This window comes from Hermetia illucens, chromosome 3 (genome assembly GCF_905115235.1).
Source record: "Hermetia illucens chromosome 3, iHerIll2.2.curated.20191125, whole genome shotgun sequence".
Classification (NCBI taxonomy): domain Eukaryota; kingdom Metazoa; phylum Arthropoda; class Insecta; order Diptera; family Stratiomyidae; genus Hermetia; species Hermetia illucens.
This window is the reverse complement of record NC_051851.1, coordinates 113,799,652-113,820,114: the sequence shown is the minus strand read 5'-3', so window position 1 is coordinate 113,820,114 and position 20,463 is coordinate 113,799,652.

Below are 20,463 nucleotides of genomic sequence, written 5' to 3'. Positions count from 1 at the left end.
GATGAGATGCCATTTGGCCCGACGAATTAAGGTTGGTCGTGGGATCTATTAGAGACTTGTTTTGCAAGTCCACCAGCAACCCATATTGACACAAGAAGTCTGCGCCTAGCATGGGGGAGCTGACATTCGCCAGGATGAAACGCCACGAAAACGTCCTACGCAAGCCAAAACTCATGTCCACTTGCCTATACCCGTAGGTGTTGATACGGGAGGAATTTGCTCCCGCCAGTTTTAGAGTTTGTGGAAATAGCCGATGGTGCCGGGGTACGGGAAGAACCAAAACCTCCGCACCAGTATCTGCGAGGTAGCTGCGCCCGCTGCGGGAGTAAAAAACCGTTAGGCGACGTGACGCTGCGTTCTGGGAGGCCGTCCCCTGAACCCCGCGCGGATCTAGTTTTTTCCGGTAGGCGCGAATTTACACGGTAGCGTACATCTGGTTGCTTTATCACCGAATTTGCGATGGTACCAACAAATGCCTCGGTCCGTAGGCTGTTCCGACGACCTGCTACCCAATCGCCCTTTTCGAGTGGCAGACCACGAGCGAGCTCGTGATCTGGCGCCCGAACGCTGAGCATCCGGCGTCGCCCGCATTTCGGCCACACTGGCTGTTAAGACGGCTATCTCGCGCCTTAAGTCGCCCACCTCGTCTGACGGCTGTTGAACGGCCACTATGGTCGGGCGTGCGTGCACTTCGTTCACCTTGTCGGCCGCAGCTGCCAGTGCCTCCAAAGAACCGGAGACGCACGCGAGGACCGCTTGGGTGCCCTCCGGGAGCCGACGCAGCTGGAGCGACTTGATCAGGTAGTTGCCGATCTTGCTCCCACCCAATTGCCTCATTTCGCGCAACAATTGGCTGTGAGTTCGATCTCCCAACATTAAACCCGCCAGCAAGTGGTCGAGTTTTGCCGACTCATTTACCGACAGGCGCCTGATCAATTCGGTCTTCAGCAGCGAGTACGAAGCCGATTTCACCACGTCGGACACCAGCAGGATGGACTTCTCGTCCAGGCCGACCACGGCGTAATTGAAGCGGGTCGCGTCCGCTGTGATACCATACATCTGGAACTGTGCTTCCAAATGCACGAACTACAGCTTCGGGTTCTGCCGCTAAAATGGAGGGACGCTCACTGCGAGGGCGGTCACTTACGGGTCCGATGGGCCTGCCGCGTCTTTGTTGTCGATCGACATTCTAGAAAAAAACGAATGTTACGACGCGAGTTTGTTACGAAGACGCGGTGATACTGACTTCTGCTAAAGCCCTAATTGACACGGCAGGCCGCACCCACAAATGCCCGCACGAGCGAAAAAGAAGAAGCACCAACGGCGCATCCCAAAGCGGACGCTTTATGCGCAGTCCGAAAATAATTAAAGTACCTTGCCAATAATTGATGTATATCTCTGACAAAGAACCAACTGAGTGTACAACGAAAGAAATAATAACGGAATCACTTTTAGAAAATGAGCAAGAGTCCCGTCGTCGGTCACGGTTGGAGGCAGAAGAGACCGGTTATTCTCCATGCGGTTCCTCTGCCTTCAATCAACGGCACTTTCTCACCGCTGGCTCTCCACTCCTGTGGTGAGTTCTAAAACACGTGGAGAGCGCCGGTGGCGCCATCTTTACCGATCGCATTCGCAACATTCGAAATAAATTTCGAATGCCGCGTACCCTGTTGTGCCACAGTTGCATGTATGCCGCCTGTTTCAAAGTTCATATTGGCTTACCAATTGATATGTTGTTTTATAATAAACCCAAAGCCCTTTCACAAAGGCACACTGCTTTCCTGGTTATGTTCAGAGATGAACGGTTTTGTTCTAGCCGGGCAATTATGAAACTTCACTAATCACAATATTCTCTAAAGTGAACATGTCCGTCCCTGGATGTCGGGATATCTTCTTCCAATGCCGTAGCGCCTTAGAATAGTCTTTTCTGTGAATTGCAAATGACGTCCCGGTGTTTGTGAACTGGCAGCTTCCGTCGTGCACTTTTAACCTGGACTTAGTGAGCTATTTTATGCTTTTTATGACGTGGTGCACTGCACTCACCCGAACCGCTACTATTTTTTTTGGCGAATTTTCTACCTATTTCTCGATGTGACGACAGGTAACGTAACCAGTTAAAGTTTTCAGCTATTTTGCAATTCGCAGATCGTGAATGGGACAAAGGCTGGAGAAAAAGAAGATATTGCCAAATATAAACTTTGTTTCGATTTCTGTTAAAAACTACTTACTTATCTAAAAAACCTTCTAAGCAATGGGAAAAAGTACTGATGAACTTCAAAAAGGCCTAAATTTAGTAGTACTTTTGATAATTAAAAGCTAACACTGCAGATCACACTTTCTCACCAAATTTCGTAACAGTAGGTTCGGCCGTTTCCGAGTACGACAGACGAACAGACATTGAATTGATTTTTAAAAAGATTTTGCTTCACTCACTGCTTCATTTGATTGAAATTTATATTTTCTGCGATTGTCTAGAGTAAATCTGCGAATTTGAAATTTGTATGTACGTTTGTGTGTGTATGGTTTTTGGAAACTCATTTTCCTAATAATAATTAACTTGATGTTTGATAAGAACGGAGAACTTGAAGATCGTGAAGAGAGTCTATAGAGGGAGTGAAGCGTCCGCACAGAGATCATTTTCCCTCTTCTTTCCTATTTCCACATTTATAGAAACTATATCTCTTATTGTTCCCCATGTACATATATGTACATGTAATTTTATCTCTTCTCGTATGCATTTACAAACAGTAAAACACTACCACACAAGGTAACAGGTCCCTGGAAAGGCTGACCAAGAAAGCGGATTAAACGTCGTTAGAAATCAAAACAGAACGCGCAAAGTAGAAAGTCTCGGAACAATGCTAGTGCGTTCACCTCAGTAGACGAGGCAGGGCGAGTCCGGGTTCTGTCGAGGAATGGGCAAAAGTTCTTAATGTATGGACGACGTCAGAATGTAAGTAAGTTAGTCCCAGCAAGACAAATATGTGCCTGCCCGCTAAATATTGGCATCTCCACTGGAAAAACTAAAGAACTTGCAAAAGCCTTCGGAAAAGGCGCGTTGATATTTGCGCTCTACAAGAAACTTGATGCTGAGGTGCCAAATGCTGTAACATAGAACGCGAACGCAGTAAAAATGGCTGTAAACTTCTGTGTTTTGTGTAGTCCGCAGATTCAATACGGTATTGCAATGCCATTAAAGAAATCGAGCAATTTTATGACGGGCTGATGAAGCTTGATTGCATGATTTACTTCTTCATCGCATACGCACGACAGATTGGTCGACATGATGTCAACAGAGATGCCTTCTAGCTACATCTGGACAAAAAGACCTGTAACGTGCCTGCTGATGACTATATCATCATTGCGACGACGGCAACAGGTGTCATGGAGGAAAAGGGTTTGAAGTAACCATCATTACGTGAGCGTCTAGTGAATTTTGCGGACACACACAGCCTAGTACTCGTGCATACATGGCTCATCAAACGATTGTCTCATCGTCCTAGTTACGTTTTATAGTGGGAGGAGTAAAACGCAAAGCGACTATATCCTCGTAAGACGCAGGCGTTTTATCATCATCACTGACTGCAAAGGCGTTCTCTATGAGACCATCGCACCTTAACATCTGCCGTTGATTTCTGTATTGCGAATCAAGCCACCGATAAAACAACTCGAGAAACGTACTAGACCGCCACGCATTAAATGGCGGTGATTTCGTGTGAAGAAAGAAGAAATGATCTCACTTATGGAACCAAGTTTAAAACACAAAGCGACCTATGCAACCTTCGGGGTCTCATGCCAGGTAGCTTAGGTAAGGGTTTGGAATGACGATGTTCAAATGAAGGCCCGTAGAAACAAACGATATTACCATATGTTTTTCGACCATTAAATGTTGGCCAATTGGCATATTTATAAGAATGTTACCGGAGCGGTCTATTACAAAGGTTTTTATGATAAACTAGACACTCAAGACGACGAGAGAGATCTGTAGCGACTCGTCGAAAGCCGACACACACCCACACAAGACATTAAACACTTCTGTTGGGTTAATGACATGAACGGTACTTTGGTTGCTGAGTGACGAGCTGTGGTGTATAGATGGCGAGAATGTTTCGAATAGATTTCAACGAAACAATTTGTTCATTATCGACATTTGGAGTAATTTCACCTGTCAGCGCTTTTGATGGCGAGGACCCAATAAAACGAATGAAATCGAGGAAAGCGTCTGAGATCTGGAAAACGAAGAGCTGGGACCCAACACTGTCACTTCTGCTGTGAACCCGGTTGCACGGATCGTGGAAAGTTGCAAGAGAGGCGTGTTCGATGGTATGGACATGTGATTCGTGCTAATGAGAATTCACTTGCCAAGATTGGTCTGAACATCAAAGTTGGTGGGAAACGACCCAAAACTCGGTCGAAACAATGGTGGCTTGATACGCTAGATGGTCATTTGCAAGTCTCGTGACTGCATCCAAATCATTTGTGTGATAGAGCAAAATGGCGCAACCGATTAAAACCAGCCGACGCCGGTTCTGAAAGGGACATAAGGTGAAAAACCAGAAGTAGATATATTTATAATAGAATATATTGGATTGTCTGCTACTATAACCCAATATTCTTGTCATTCGGAAGAGGTTTTTTTTGCATTAGAGCAGAATCGCTTCAAGAATTAGGGTTTTAAGGTACATAATTGAAGCGAAGCAGAAAGAATTAGCGGGATCATCATTTGGACGTACTGAACAAGTCATTTCAAATATGTCAAGGCCATAGGAGTAATTCGAAAGTAAAGAAATTGGATAGCCTGCGAGTTGAAGCGAAGAGATGTTGAACGGTGTTTGTTTGCTTGCGAAAACCTAGTTGAAGGCAAGGGTGGAAGGAGTCGTATTTTATTATAGCGATTAGCCTCAAATTTGGCTGGCAGAGTACCACTATACGAGTATGCCCAGTTTACAAAAACGTGACATTCTACGTTGCGAAAACTACGTAATGTAACTTACAGAATAATGATCGATTAGGAACCTCAAGTAACAAATCTGGTTGATAAGAATCATAATGAAAAGCAATGAGCGATGAGTAAAAATCCAAAACGCTGGAATCGGAGAAAACAGATAGGATAAAGAGAGAGAGAAAAAAACGGCATTGCTCAATGGTGTGGAAATTTTGAACAATTATGAGTTTTATCAAAAATTCGACGGTTAGCAAATAACCGCCATGATAATGTTCTGTAAGTTCTACTGAGTCGGTCATGTACAGCAATTTCACCGGGATCTATTTCTGAAAGGTGCTTATAAAGGCACTGCCGGGCTCCCCAGGTTTCCAAACTGGACAACATTGTTGTCAGACCGAGACAGTTGGAAAAGGAGGGGGGATAATAAGTAGGCTAAGGCTCGATATCGGATCCAGCACTGTCTCAATGTGTTTCCAAAAACTAGGAAAATCGCCACGTTTGTTCATAGATATCCTATTTCTGTTATATCAAGGTTGGCATGGGAAAGTAGATTGGCATTTCTCATGTTGGATGAGTTCGCGTTGTATTCACTGTATTCACTGATGCTTATTTTATTTTATGTGTATTTCAACTTTGTTTAATATAGCATATTACGGCGGGGAGCTCTTTTACCTGGGCTAGAAGTTATGTATTTAGGATTTTCTGTAAACCAAAGCCTCATTAGAATCTTTTTTCTGTGTGCCCGGTTCTCTGTATGCTTTCTGTCAACCTCAATTTACACGAAAGCAGCTGAAGCAATCACCATGAAATTTAATAGAAATACGTAAGTGCGGCGCTGGTTTCTGTTGAGTTTAAGGAGAGGCACTTTACACATGCGAAAGAGGGTTACATATTTTTTTTCCACAAATGGGGTATCTAATGAAAGGTACCAATTAACACGAGATTAATACGAGAATAAGGGAGTTAGGACTTAAAATGTACGCACTGAAAACTGTAACTTGTGTTATTCTCAAAATCTATCTAACCAAATTATCTGAAGTAAATCATAATTTTTTATACATATATGTCAAATCTAGGCCCCAAAATACATCATACTGCGGACTTTGAGTAACCCACCTGAGAATATCGATTGGACTGCCATAAAAAATAATGATTTTTTCTCGATTGCCATGCAGGTGTCTGCAGTGACAAAAGGGATTTTTTTATTACACAAGTCAGGTAAGCGGAATATATCGAAGAATGTAATGATTTTAGAAGTGTATACGCATCACGAAAGAACTTGGGTGTAGCCGTGAATCTTTTGACGGTCCTGGGAAGGACGTGAACAGTCGACCCCTCATCGACAATGACAAGCAACTGAGTATGTGGAAGGAACATCACGATTCTTAACCGCATCGCATCCGGTAAAGTTCCGCTTCTTGTGGATAAAATAGCTACTCATCGTTAAATGCGGATATGGTAGAAGAGAAATTACCTTGGCCATCAATCCTGCTGGGCTCGGCGGCCTTCCCGCAGAACTATTTATCGCTGCACTTGCAGTTTCTGTGGGCCTTTCCCAAAGAGTGGTAGAAGGGGATGATTGTTAAGATTCCAGAGAAGGAGACCCTTCCTTAATCCGACAATTATAGGGGCATTTATATGCTCACTGTCGTCAAAAAGATAATAGCTAAAATAATCCTGGAACCCATCAACGCATCAGACTTGATCGACAGAGAGCAGACTGGTTTTCGCTCTGGACCCTCCTGTATTCACCACATCCACACCCTACGGATCATTTTGGAATAGCGCGCGGAGTTTGGATCTTCACTTCACTTCTCTTCATCTATTTCGAGACTTTCGACTGCATGAACAGGGAGTGTAATTGACGTGCTCTACGCAGGAGGGTTATTCCGGAGAAACTAATAGCTATTATCGACATATGGTAGCGCAAAATTCCACGTGCTGCATCGAGGTAAAGTCTCCAAGGAATTTGAAGTTGAAAGCGAAGTCCCCCAGGGTTGCATCTTGCAACCAATATTAGTTCTTCTTGTTATCGGCGACCTTCTTCATTCTAGCTTGTCTGGAGGACATGGAGAAGCTCATTGGGGTATGACATCTTTCTTTAAATACCTCGACTACGCTGATGACGTCCGTTTGCTTTCTTACCCGGTCGCGGACCTTGGTCTAATGACTCTTGATTTGGAAAGAGAGTAGAGTTGGACTGAAGATAAATGATAAAATCAAGGTCCTCAGTCCACATTCTGTCTATCTTCACTAATGGGTAGACCATCGAAGGCGTTGATCAATTTGTGTATCTAGGAACCGTCATTTTTGCCGACGATGGCACCGAACTGGATGCCGTTGGGATCATTAGCATCGCTTAAATAGCTGTCCGGAATTTGGGAATGCGGTTGTCTAAACACCGAATCAAGTGGAGACTGTGCTGTGCTAGTCTTCCTTCTGTGTTACTATATGGGAGCAGCACATGAAAAGTGACCCCCATTGTTACTCGAAAGCTCTCGTGAACATTTGTCTGCGACATATTATCGTAGTACGCTAGCTTGATACTATTTCGAACAAAGAACTTAGTCAGCGTATAGGCCTGTCATCCGTGGGCGATGTGATCGGAATGCAGAAATGGCAACATTGAGGAAGGGCAACAATTACAGTGCTGGTTGCGCCATGCAGTGGGACTCACAATCTCAAGGTGGTTGACGAGTGGCGTTTAGGGCAGAAGGGTAGAGGGGGAGTGCGAGCCGCCCGCACTCAAAATCAAGCGCATTTTGGTGGACCATGTACAGGCGTGGCTGACGCGCTATACCCCACCAAGGCGTAAATAACCACAATAAATATTAAGGAGTGCGTCCAGTGGCAGCGCCACGAAGTTTGTTGAAGCCAGAAGACAGACAACAATATGATAGACTTTTCGTAAGCATAACTGTAAACATCGACAAACGACAAAGGCATAGCATTCTTTGGTGTATTTGCAGGATATATTTACATATTAAAAACGCTGTTATTGTATGAGGTCTCTTTACTTCAACTACCTATTTCCTTTACTTCTCTACTTTTAACCTTACCTAAAAATTACCTTCTGCCCAGTTATTTTCACTCTAAATCCACGACGACGTATCGGAAGTTATTTGTTTACAGTGTCTTTATTTACCATCGCTACTAATCTAGAACGGGGTTTATGATAAACCAAATACAAATGTGCTGGAGATGAAAAATAGTCGTTGGAATGATTGCGATTTTTAACGATCAGTTGGTTCAGACAATAACACTTTGTGTGAATTTTCGGTAACAAATTTATAATGGAGAACGGCTCTTTTGTGAAAGGCAAACATTAAGGAATGCATCCATGGGAATTGACACGACGCGATAGTTTTTAAAGCCCGACTAGTAACGACACCGCAGATTAGCCACACGTGTAATATTTGTTTGTCAGTTTTCTGGCATACAGCCTTGAGTGTAATGGTAATGAAATTGAAGCTCAATCCCGCTGCAAATACATTTCACTATCGTCGGCAGGGAGTCTTCCCAGGTTCACGGTGTTCGGGTTTCATGGATCCGATTATACATAACGATATGCGTTCGCATCACCAGCTTCCCTTTCTTCCGCTTTTCCTGGTAGAGGTGGAAACAGGTTCTGACAGGCAGAGTTAAGCTCGCAGTTCCCTCTGATTTGCGACCGACCGTAGTTCCTCTCATTAAGAGAAATTTCTCCATGGGGGCATGAATCTGGTGAGGCTTCCCAAATCCGTGCGTCGGCCACGATATGATTGCGACTGTGCCAGTAAATTTTACAAGCGCATGGGGAGAGGAAGTATAACCGGTTTCATCGATGGGGCCGTTCAGACGAAGCTCGAAACTTCGTAGATCCCCACCATTATGGGAAGATGCGCCCTTGGTTAGAAGAACTACTGCTCAGTGGTGATAGTGCAGCGAGCCACGTAAGATGCATCCATTAATTGTGAACTGCCTTTAACAAACTGGGTAACGCGTGGCCTCTTGAATAAGGCGGTCCTCGAATGTTTTGACATGGGGCATTCTAAAAGAGCTTGAAAGCTATCAGTGAAGACAAATCCCTTGAAGGAGTGCCTAAAAGAAGGAATATTCTCAGTCCAGCGGAAAAAGCAAAACTTGGTGTTGCCCAACAACCTACCTGCAGACCAGCATCTATCTGCGACTATATGCTGTTCATTTGCCTAGAAAATGCTCCGTGGAATTCGCTTCCACATTACAGAAGGAATACGTATCATCTTAAATAATTGCTACTCTGAACAAATGTCCAGCTAGTAAATTATGGTCTGTACTGCAAGTCTTCCTGCTTTTCGACAGGATAAACTTTGCGGTATTCATGTTAGGTTCTAATAGAAAAAGTTTGTTGTGTCTGGCAGCAGTTAGGCTCTGCCACCTCTCATTATGGAAAGCTTGTTCCCAGTTTATGAAGACTACTGAATACACCAGTGCAGGCATGGAGAAGATTGAACCCTCTTTTGCTAAGGTGTCTGAGATTTCATTTTCCTTTGCACCACAGTAACCACGTACCTAAAGTAGCATCACCGTATTGAATCTAGAGATAAAATTCAAAAGATTTCTGCATAATTGAAGGATTTTCAAGGTTATCAACGCCCTCAGTGTAGCTTGGCTATCGTTGCAGATTGCGATGCGTCTGCTCTACAACCGTTTGCCAATCACCTGATTTGCCGCACTTAGGGTCGCATATACTTCAGCTTGAAAAACCGTTGCATGTTGTTCCAAAGAAGGTAGACAGGTAGACTGCGGCTCCAGAACCCTGTTCTGTTTTTGAGTTATCGGTGTAGAATACTTCCGTATATCCATCCCTCCACGCATTCCGTTTCAGGGTAACTTCATATCTTTTACCAAACAGATGTATGGGGACCCGAGAATCAGAAGAAGAGAACATGTAGTTAAAATATCAAATGAATTAGTTGATTAGACTATGAAAACTTTGCAAGGAAAATACTGCTTTGAGGGAAACGTGTTTAATTTTTTTAAACGGAAAATCGTTGATAATTGTAATTTGCAGCTAATAGATAATGTCTGCACCATACAGCAGGCCTTCTGATTTGTGAAAATTTCACTTTTGTCTAACTAAGCCTTTCTACGTTGAGTCTTGGTTGTTTTGAGTACTCAAAGCCAATGACACAATGTTTTGAGGACTCAAGACAATGACAATCGTTGTAATTATAAAAGTACTATTTGGATTTTCAATAGTACCTACAAATGTTAACTCTTTCAAAAAATGCAAAATAAAAACATATTTTTGAAAAGGGCACAGCTTATTCAGTTTCATCTTATTGGTGGTCAGTATTGATATTGCTGGTTCTTTGTTTATTCGATTTTGTCGGGCGCTCCCTTTTTAAATTTGGACCAAATAGAGAAAATCCCATTGAAGAAAATAAGATACCATATTACAGATTTTGACTTTCTCGAACGTTGTCCCCTCCCTTTTAATGTTTTTCAAGCACTTCCGTTGAAAAATTCGAATTCCGGAAATGTTAAAACATATGTTAAGCATATCCGGTTCTCAGAGTTTGTAATACTGTTCCAGTATAATGCGAGTAGCGTTTGCTACACATTTCTGAACTTTAAAATGCTAAAAAAGGGTGCAATAGCAAAAGGGTGCTGAATTTGAAAAAGGATAATAGAAATCGCAACAATCATTCGTTCTGGGGTATTAATTCCAATTTAAAAGGGACTTATCTTGGCCTTCCCTATGATTTAGTTGGAGTGCGCCGCTTTTCAGCAATTTCACACCATTAATACAAATTAGCGAGATAGTGTTTGAAAGAGTTTTCCGGCTTTACCGATCAGTTCTTGAAGCTGTTGGGTTTGCGGGCATGAAACATGGTGACTAAAGTAACTGAAGTATGCGTTCGGAAATCGGTAGAATATATTGGTTGGTGATTGCTTTGTGGATTTTATTCTATGTAATTGATTCACATTCGTGTCAATGTTAAATATAAATCCACTTTCGAGAAGCCTCTGCTCACAAATATGCACACAGGTCTTCGTAACGAAATCTGCTCATATTATGACATAATCATCTTCAGAAAAGCAAAACATTTACAATATGTTTTCACGAGCCCACTCTCACCGCTTCTAAAAATCAAAGGCAATACGACACTTTGTTGTCAAATAATCTTTATTGATGTGCTCGTACGCAATGCATTGCAAACAGTGTCATTTCCACCCCTAACGGAGGAGTCTGATAATACGGACTTTGAAAAGGGAAATACGAACTTACGCCCGATGTCGGGAACCGTACCAACCATGGCGAATTTTACCAGAACTTCATTTAACACTAATGAGGGCGGAACGGGGTCATTCGAGTACCAGACGAAGGGAATTTAGGGCGCAGATAACAATAAATAGCAGGAACAATAAAAAGGGAGCAGTCCTGGGTGAAAAAATGTCATAAATAAATCTGACATACCGAATGAAAAAAGTGCATGCGTGTTATTATTGTATATGAGTATGTTTAATATATTTTCCACACTATTATCAAACTCAACCCCTCGAGTTAAATGACAATTCGCATATTGAATTCGACAACAATATTTAGAAATTAGGAGAGGGGAGTGGATTGGATTACACTGGAAATCTTTTTGGTGCAATGCATTTAACATATATTAACTGAAAGTTTTTCAAATCAAACTATCTCAACACAAATGTGGACCAAATTGGTAATTTACTTTGAATTTATTTGTATGAATACGGCTGAGATGGCTTAAGCGATCTTATGCCGATCTTATGACGTTGGACCAAAACCTGCAGCGATATAGATTGGGACTTTTAGTATTAGACTAAATAAGACGGATTGATTTTGATAAGCACTAGTTCCGCTTATACTATTCTGGACTCTAGTAGATTTTCCAAGATCAATCGTGAATTCCTGTTGGCAAGATAAACAAAATGACCAAGTGTTAGGATCCAGTTTTAGCCAAAGGGTTTCTGTGAAGGAACTGTACTGTATACTGTGGTCTACAACAATGGGGACTTTCGATTCAACGACATTTTTCTTGGGCACATTTTAAACAGATTTGAGTGTTATGGTAGAATTTGATAACCGTCTTTAGGACTTGGAGTCAGGAAATACGATTTGGATAACCCTAATGACCAAATTATCGGTATCAGTGGTTTGTTTGAGGACGGTGCTTAATGAATATTTATACTTACTAACGCATAACGTTTCAGACACAAACAAGTGTGTGTAAGTGCGAATGCACTTTCGCCTTATCCGCGAATGACTGTAAGTTGCCATAAGGGCTGTTTATGATTGCGTAGGAAAAAAGCTATTCTACTAGAAACCAAGAAGCGTAGACACAGTGTTTTTTTAGATTAGATTTAGATTTAGATTAACGGAATATTCCCAAATAAATTCATTGGCATTTGAAATAATTAAGATTTGTCTTTTTTATTAATATTTATGAAGCTTGCATATATCGGTATTTCGGGAACCACCTCTTCAACAAGGGCTTGTTAGCACTGGTGAAGGGAACAAGTGATTCTCGAAATATGATATATATTGCAAACAGAATAAATATTACAATACTAGCAAATAGAAAAGGCACATCTTAATTATTTCAATAATTTAATCGCTAGAAACACCGGGAGATTACACTTAGATTCATTGGCATATCTATGCTTGTTCGTTCCTCGCGGAACCGCTTTTAATTCCCTTACTGGGTGGTACTCACGAATAGATCAATACAGCAACGTACAGCCATTCGCAGATACGACGAAAGTACATTCACACTTGCAGGCACATAGCGCTTACAGCAAATAGCTTATCCAGCACGGAAAAAATATTCTTTCCGCCAATTTTGACCTGTCTTCTGGAGTATCTGTGCGGATACGCTACGCTAAATACCGAAGATCCATTCAGAGAAATCGTACATCAAGTGGAGAGGTAGCTCTATTTTCTCCGATCTTAAATCTCTCTTTTAATTTTTCTGAATGAACATTAATCGCTTTCGAGGAGGACGGCATAAGATGATATAAAATATTCCATGCCGTGCCGAGGCAGAATTTTAGAAGAGTTTTAATGCTCGGTGCCTTTGCGGGATACAGTCTTCTTCTTAAGTTTGACAACCATATTTCCTACTTTTATTGTCGTTGCCTGTAGATATTTGTCTTCATTACCGCAAGACGTCGTTCATTGTCTTTTACAGTCGGACAACACTCAGAACCACAGAGAGCGACAGGACGGACGACATTGCGGTAAATTTTAGATTTGAGACGTTCGTTGATACGTCGATCACAAAGAACACCAGTTGTGGAACGCCACTTCATCCATAACGCAGTTCTCCATTGGCTGATAGCGTTGATCCGAGGTATTTAGATCGCTCAGTTCTGGGCAGATCACTGCCGCTGACAGTGATTGTGCCTGTTTCATGGGGATCGGTCGTCAACATTTCAGTTTGTTTAGATTCAATCTGAAACCGTGTTGCATGAGGCGATCATTCCATTTTTGAACAAGTTGCTCGAGATCATTTTCGCTATTAGATGTTAGGAAAATATCATCTTCAGCAGTGTGTAGGGTACTGGATGTTGGTTGTTGTTCCGTGAGATGTTGACCATAACAAGAACAAAGAGGATTGGGGAGAGGGCACCAACAGAGACACGAAGCGGTTTTGATACACCCGCCATACTTCGAACTTTACTTTTCGGATCGTGGTAGAGCAATTGAACCCAGCGAACGAGTTCTTCTGGTACGAAGTGTTGTCGTAAAGCATACCAGATGAGTTCGTGTGGTACACGGTCAAACGCTTTCTCTAGATCCAGAAAGGCAATGTAAAGAGGGCGATGCTCCTCACGGTGTTTCTCCATGAGTAACCGCGCAGCGTGTATTGCGTCAGTAGTTCCGAAGTTGTTGACAAATCCGGCTTGATTCACGGTTATTTCAACGATTTTGCGAATACGGTTGTCAAGAATGTGTTCAAAAATCTTCATGGTATGGAAAAGTAACCGGATCGGACGGTAATTTGACCATTCTGCTGGACTACCTTTCTTTTTCCAGATTGAAACAGTGGTACATTCTTGCCAGTCAGATGGTGTTCTTCCTTCCTGAATAACCTGATTAAAGAATTCACAGAGCCACAGTGTTGAGTTCCAGCTCTCCGCTTTCAGAGCTCTGATGCCATGTCGGCAGGTCTTGTGCCTTTCCCCGATTTCATTCGTTTTATTGCCTCCTCGACTTCAGTTGCGCTGACAGTTACGTCACTATGGTTTTAGATGAGCACCTGCATCGTGGACTTAATCACACGGTCTTCTTAAGATACGGGTTGAGTTTGTGCCCACAATCAGAGTCCCGCCGCAGCAAGCAACGACGGTACCAGTCTACACCGAGTGCATGGCTCAATATTCATACTGGTGGATGCAAGCCATACCAATATCTCTACCGGCACCCGCGTTGAAACGCAACACCACCCTGAGACCCGAAGGTCTCCGTTCACTTGAACGCAATCACAACCCCCATGGAACTTCCACTAGGGGCCAATCGCAAACAACCAAGCTGAACGCACACACGACAGGAGTTCACTTGAATATGTGAATTCAGGGGCTATCCCGGTTCCCATGGTACCAGCATAACCCTAGTAAGGTTTCGTGACTATTGCCACCTCAGATAAGTCCCCGTGCAGACTCGGGTCTGGCCGCCCTAATTAGGCTTTTGGAGCATTCTCCTACTGCATCACTGCCGGCAAGCCAATGTGATGCAGCGTCTCCCGGTGCCACCACTATGGAGATTCTCCTCCGCCACTTGGTTTTGGTTCAGCGGACAGGGTTGCCACCCCGTCTTCCTCCCCGCCACCTCGGAGCATCAATTGCGCTGACAGTTAAGTCCTTGGGGTTTTAACGTAGGTACCTGTCGTGGAGACTTAATCCTACGGTCTTCTTCAGACGCGGATTGATTTTGGGACCACAATCAGAGCCCAGCTGTAACAAGCAACAACGGTGCCAGTTTATGCAAGTGCATGGCTTAGTATTCATACTGGTGGATGCAAGACCTACCTAAATCTCTACGGAACTAAGGAGTACGGCACCCGTGTTGAAACGCAATACCACGCCGAGTCCCGAAGGTCTCTTCTCGCTTGAGCATCACCAACAGCCCCCATGAAGCCCCCACAAGGGGGCCAACTGCAAACAACCGAGCTGTACTCATATACGACAGGAATTCTCCCGAAGTATATGAGCCCAGTGGCTACCCTGGTTCCCATGGTACCAGTATACCCCTGGTAAGGTTTCGTGACCGAAGCCACTTCAGATGAGTCCCCGTGCAGACTCGGGTCTGATCGCCCTTGCTAGGTCTTGGGGCATTCGCCAGAAGCCAAGTATCTCCGTTGATATACTGCTTATCCGGCTTGGTGACCTGGAGGGTTGCAGAGGCCTCTTTGTGGATCGTGTCTTTCATTTGATTCCATAATGTTCGGTAATCGTGTGAGTGAGATCATTTCTTCTTTGTCCTCACGAAATCGCCACCATTTAATGCGCGGCGGCCCACTGCGTTTTTCAGGCTGTTTTATCGGTGGCTTAATTCGCAGGACGACAATCAACGGCTCATGTTGAGATGCGATGGTCTCACAGGTAACGGCGTTGCGATTAGTGTGAGTGGTAAAATTTCGGCGTTTTATGCGGCTATCATCGATTTGTGATTTATTTTTCCCACTATAAAATGAAGGAAGATGAGACAATTGTTTGATGAATCATGTGTTCATAAGTACAAGATTATGGGTGTCCGCAATACCGATTATACGCTCGCCACCCACATTGCACCCTCCGAACCCCTTGCCCCCTGTGACCGTCTTCCTTTTCACCCACATGACGATTAAGGTCGCTGGCAATGATGATATAGTCGTCAGCAGGTAAGTGATAAGAGGGCATCTCTCTCGACATCAGGTCGACCTGTCTGTGGTGCGTACGCGGTGAAGAAGTGAATAGTGCGATCAGCTGATATAATGGTAAACTGCATTAGCCGATCATCAAATCTTTCGAATTCTTTAATGGCATCACTGAAACCCTCTGAGATGGCAACGCCCATACCATATTGAGAAGTTTAGAATCATTTTTACCGCGTTCACGTTCAATGTCGCAGCTTTTGGCACCAGACCATCGCAGATGTCAATGCGCCTTTTCCGAAAGGCTGCTGCGAATTCCTCGGTCTTTCCAGTTTCGGTGCCAACATTTAGCGTATGTGTTTATGTATGTGTATCTTGGGGTTTGTCAAAATGTGACGGAATGTTTGGTATTCTTAGCTAGTGAAAATCGTGCACAGAGAGTTTTTCGCATAAGATGAACACAAAACCATTATACCCGAAGCGCCCAGCTTCCAACTTGTATTTTCTTGTTTCTGCTTTCGGGCATGAACTTTTTGGAAAATTTTCGATTGATCTGAGCCAATTAAAGGCAGTGAAACGAATAAAAGTTTTGAGTACAACAGTGCAATTTTATAAATATAAACTTCGTTGGCGAAGTGGAGATATTACATTTTACAACCATATTGCAGAAAAAACAGTTTCAATTTTAAAGTAAGTAAGCAAAGTATTGTTTTTGAACCTGGTGCAGTAAAAATATTTTTTCCTGCTGGGAAATTCCAAACTCCCAGAAATGTGCAATGGGAGCTACAACTCATTGAACATTCCACGTCGGCGAAGGCTGCTCCAAGTCGACAAGGTTTGTTCACACATTGCAATTCACACCGTTCCTTCATCTCCCACACACACGCACACACATTAATTTTTGCCAAAAAACCGATACTTCATCGGATCGGCGCACAGTGCTTCGAGTAATGGACAAAAATCAAAAAATCGACTTTTTATTTTGCGGATTCTTTGTTTGGGGTATTACTCTGTGAGGTTCAAAGGCGAGAAAAACAACATTGGTTGAACCGAAAATATTCGCCTATATATGTTAATATTTGTAAACAAAGGTGAAACGGATTAATGAAGAAGCAGTTTAACAACAGTGGTGAGTTTTATTCCTTCTCTTTCGGTACAAAAGCGCCAGGAAACTATGTGCGAGCTAGCAGAAGGTATGTGTATACATTTTTGATCGAATCAAAGTAATAATAAACTAGCATTAAAACGACAAAGTTTTTTAAACTTCAGAACGCATTTTCTCAAAAACGGTAAAAACGGTTCTGGGATTTTAGCATAAAAAGTTTCTTTGATTCATGCTGAAACGTTGTGTGACATCAAATTTTTCCAAGACTTTCCTTAAAGAATTTTTTTTCCCCATTTTCAGAAAAAAACTCAAGAATCCTGATGAGGGACATTTTTGAAAAATGGGTCTCCGTTCCCAAACAGGATAAAGCTATGGCAATTTTGTCTTTGGTTCGAGATAAGTGGAATTTGGAACCTTGCGATGACCTCTCAAAATGGGCCCGATTAACTTCCCTTGAACTTCAAAAGAAGTATGATTCCTGCAAAGAGTATCGGACCTTGTTTTTAGCCAAGAATCAGGGGTTTTTGGATACTCCCCTCACTTTTCCTGAGTATGTCACCAAATGTATGCCGACATACGGTGTGCAAGCAAGTTCAAGCACTTTAGTGCGTGGTCGGCCGAAAAAGTGATTTGAAGAGTGTTGTGCCAGAACGAAGAGGAGACGAGTGCAGCATTTGGTAGAAAATTATTCGGCGGAGGAACTTCAGTTCGCTTCAACTGCACAGAACACAAGGGAACAGAAGAGCAACTCTGAAGTTTTATCGGGGAGTGCAGCGCTAATATTAAAGTTAGACCTTGACCTTTCTGACAAGAAGTATAATGTCCTTAGAAGTGTTGTGAATAATGTCAACGAAAACTTTTTCCCTAGTCTCTACTCACTCCGAAAAGAGAAAAAAAAATTTTTGCCTAAGATCATTAACATTACAGACGTATCAGCAAGTGTTACCATTACAAGAATTGTTAAATAAAACCGTAGATTCTATTTCGAGATTACTTGACCTTGATAGAAATATACGTGCTAATTTAATATGTAAATGGGGGTTCGATGGCAATGGCGGGCACAGTTTGTACAAACAAAGGTTTCTCGACAATGAGAGCACCGATGAATACCTCTTTTTAATAGCACTCGTCCCTTTGAAGCTAGTTGACTTTGAATCTAGTGAAGTTTTGTGGCAAAACGATCATCCGGGATCAACATTTTATTGCAGGCCAATTAAATTTATTTTCACGAAAGAATGTTCATCTGTAATAATAAGTGAAGAAAATCATATAAGGACACAAATAGAAAATCTCGTCAACCATAAATTGTTTGTTAAAACCCATACCCTGGACGTGAGTTTTGTTCTTCAAATGACGATGGTTGACGGAAGTGTTTGTAATGTTTTAACGGATACTAATGCATCAGCGAGATGTTTTATTTGTGGGGCCAAACCAAAAGATATGAATTCCATTAACATAGATGAGAAACCCCCTAACAGAGAGCATTTTCGTTTCGGGTTGTCATCCCTCCATGCATATATAAGATCGATGGAATGCCTTCTTCACATAGCGTACAGGTTGTCATTTAAATCGTGGCAAGTCAAAGGGGAGGAGAAAAAAAAGCTTTTAGAAGCTGAGAAGGTAAGAATTAGGAAAGAGTTCAAAGATAAAATGGGACTTATAGTGGATACACCTAAACAAGGTTATGGCTCATCAAATGATGGGAATACTGCGAGGAGATTTTTTTCAAATCCAGTCTTAACTTCTCAAATCACCGGAATTGACGTCGAACTCGTAAGGACCTTATCCATAATATTAAGAGTACTTGCTCTAGGTAGATTCATTAATATTGATAAGTTCCGACTATTGCTGAGGTCTACTCATGAATTATATTTATCGCTATATGGATGGTACTACATGCCCAGCAGCCTTCACAAACTTCTTATACACGGATCCGACATAATAGAGTCATTTGTTATGCCAATAGGGCATTTGTCGGAAGATGCTTTAGAAGCGTTACACAAAATAGTCCGTCACAATCGATTACATCACACCCGAAAATCCTCAAGAATCAATATGTGCACTGATTTAATCAATAATTTATTGCTGATGTCCGATCCTTATATCGCGTCTGAAAGACATAAACAGAAAAAAAAAAGTGACTGAAATTGACTCATGTATCGAGGAATATTTAGTACCTATTTCCATTAATCCGAATTTGACAGAATCAGAAGTAAATCGATCTCTTGCAGAATTTGATTTAAAATCGGACGGAGAATCAGATTTCTCGGACAAAAATTTTTCAGACTCAGATTAGTTACTAATCTGTGTCTGAAAAATCTGACTCTCCGTTCGATTCTATATCGAATTCCGATATGTATATATATATATATTTATCCGATTTTGTTTCTTTGGTATATTGTTTTTTTAATAATGGTTTTTTTCGATAATTTTTATTCTTTGTTTTGTTTTTTTTAATTATATTATGTAATTGAAAATTTAAAATATATTGTTGCCAATAATTAGGTACTTTTATTTACCAAAACTTCATGCTTGAACATTTTTTTTTAATTTTCAGCAATACCAGTACTGAATCAATTAAAAATTCATTTGTGGCCAATAAATCCTTTTTTTTCTTGGAGGAGATTGATACGATAGAAAGGTTAAATGAACAATTGACGTTTCCTACAGGAAAAACAAGCGTTTTTCAGACAAATTACACTATAACTCTCTAAGAAAGCATTTGCGACCCCATGTTTATAAGAACTTTTTTGTTCAGCTCAAAATTTCCTATAAGATTACAAAGTTTCGGATTTTTGTCCACTGTCATCATACATTCGAAGCACTGTGCGGCGGCAAGCGCTAGCGAACGTACACATAGTAAGCAAAACACCCTGTCCGCACATTTGCGTTACGACTGTTTGTTGAGGCTTAGCAGGCATGGAGACGCGCCATATCGCCAACAAGCGCTAGCAACCACGCCAAACACCCTCTCTACACGCTTGAGCCTTTTTGGTAAGGCTTGGTAAATATGTGGACACCGCTTAAGGATATATCGTATATATATAGTAGATATAGTGTAGAATATATGGGGAAAGTGATTTTTTGATATTCGGAGCGGTTCGAAAATTACAGTGCTAAACAGGTAAAATGTCACATGTCAGGCTTATGTCGATCGTGGTAATAAAGTGCGTATTTATCGGTCCAAATAACGTTCGAATGATTCCGCTAAAATCATAAGAATTGAAGCTAATGCTTCACTTGTGTTTTTTCAAGAAACGTAAGGTTTATGGACTAGGTATAGCAGATTAACCGTCAGTTAAGATTTTATGGTTGAAAATCGCATTCTACTTTTTAAATGCGTTTTTCTCGAAACCGCATTTTGAAAATCGGCTGCCACCATAGCTCAAAATCTATCCAACGACATTCTTTGAAATTTTCACAACTAACATATTTCTACGGTCCGCAAACTAGGAAAAAATGCCAAAATTCACAAAAAAAAGTTTAACAAGGCCCCAAAAATTTAACTTTTAATATTTTTTAATAATCCTAGTTTGCGGACTGTAGTTAAGTCTGCACGTTAAAATGAC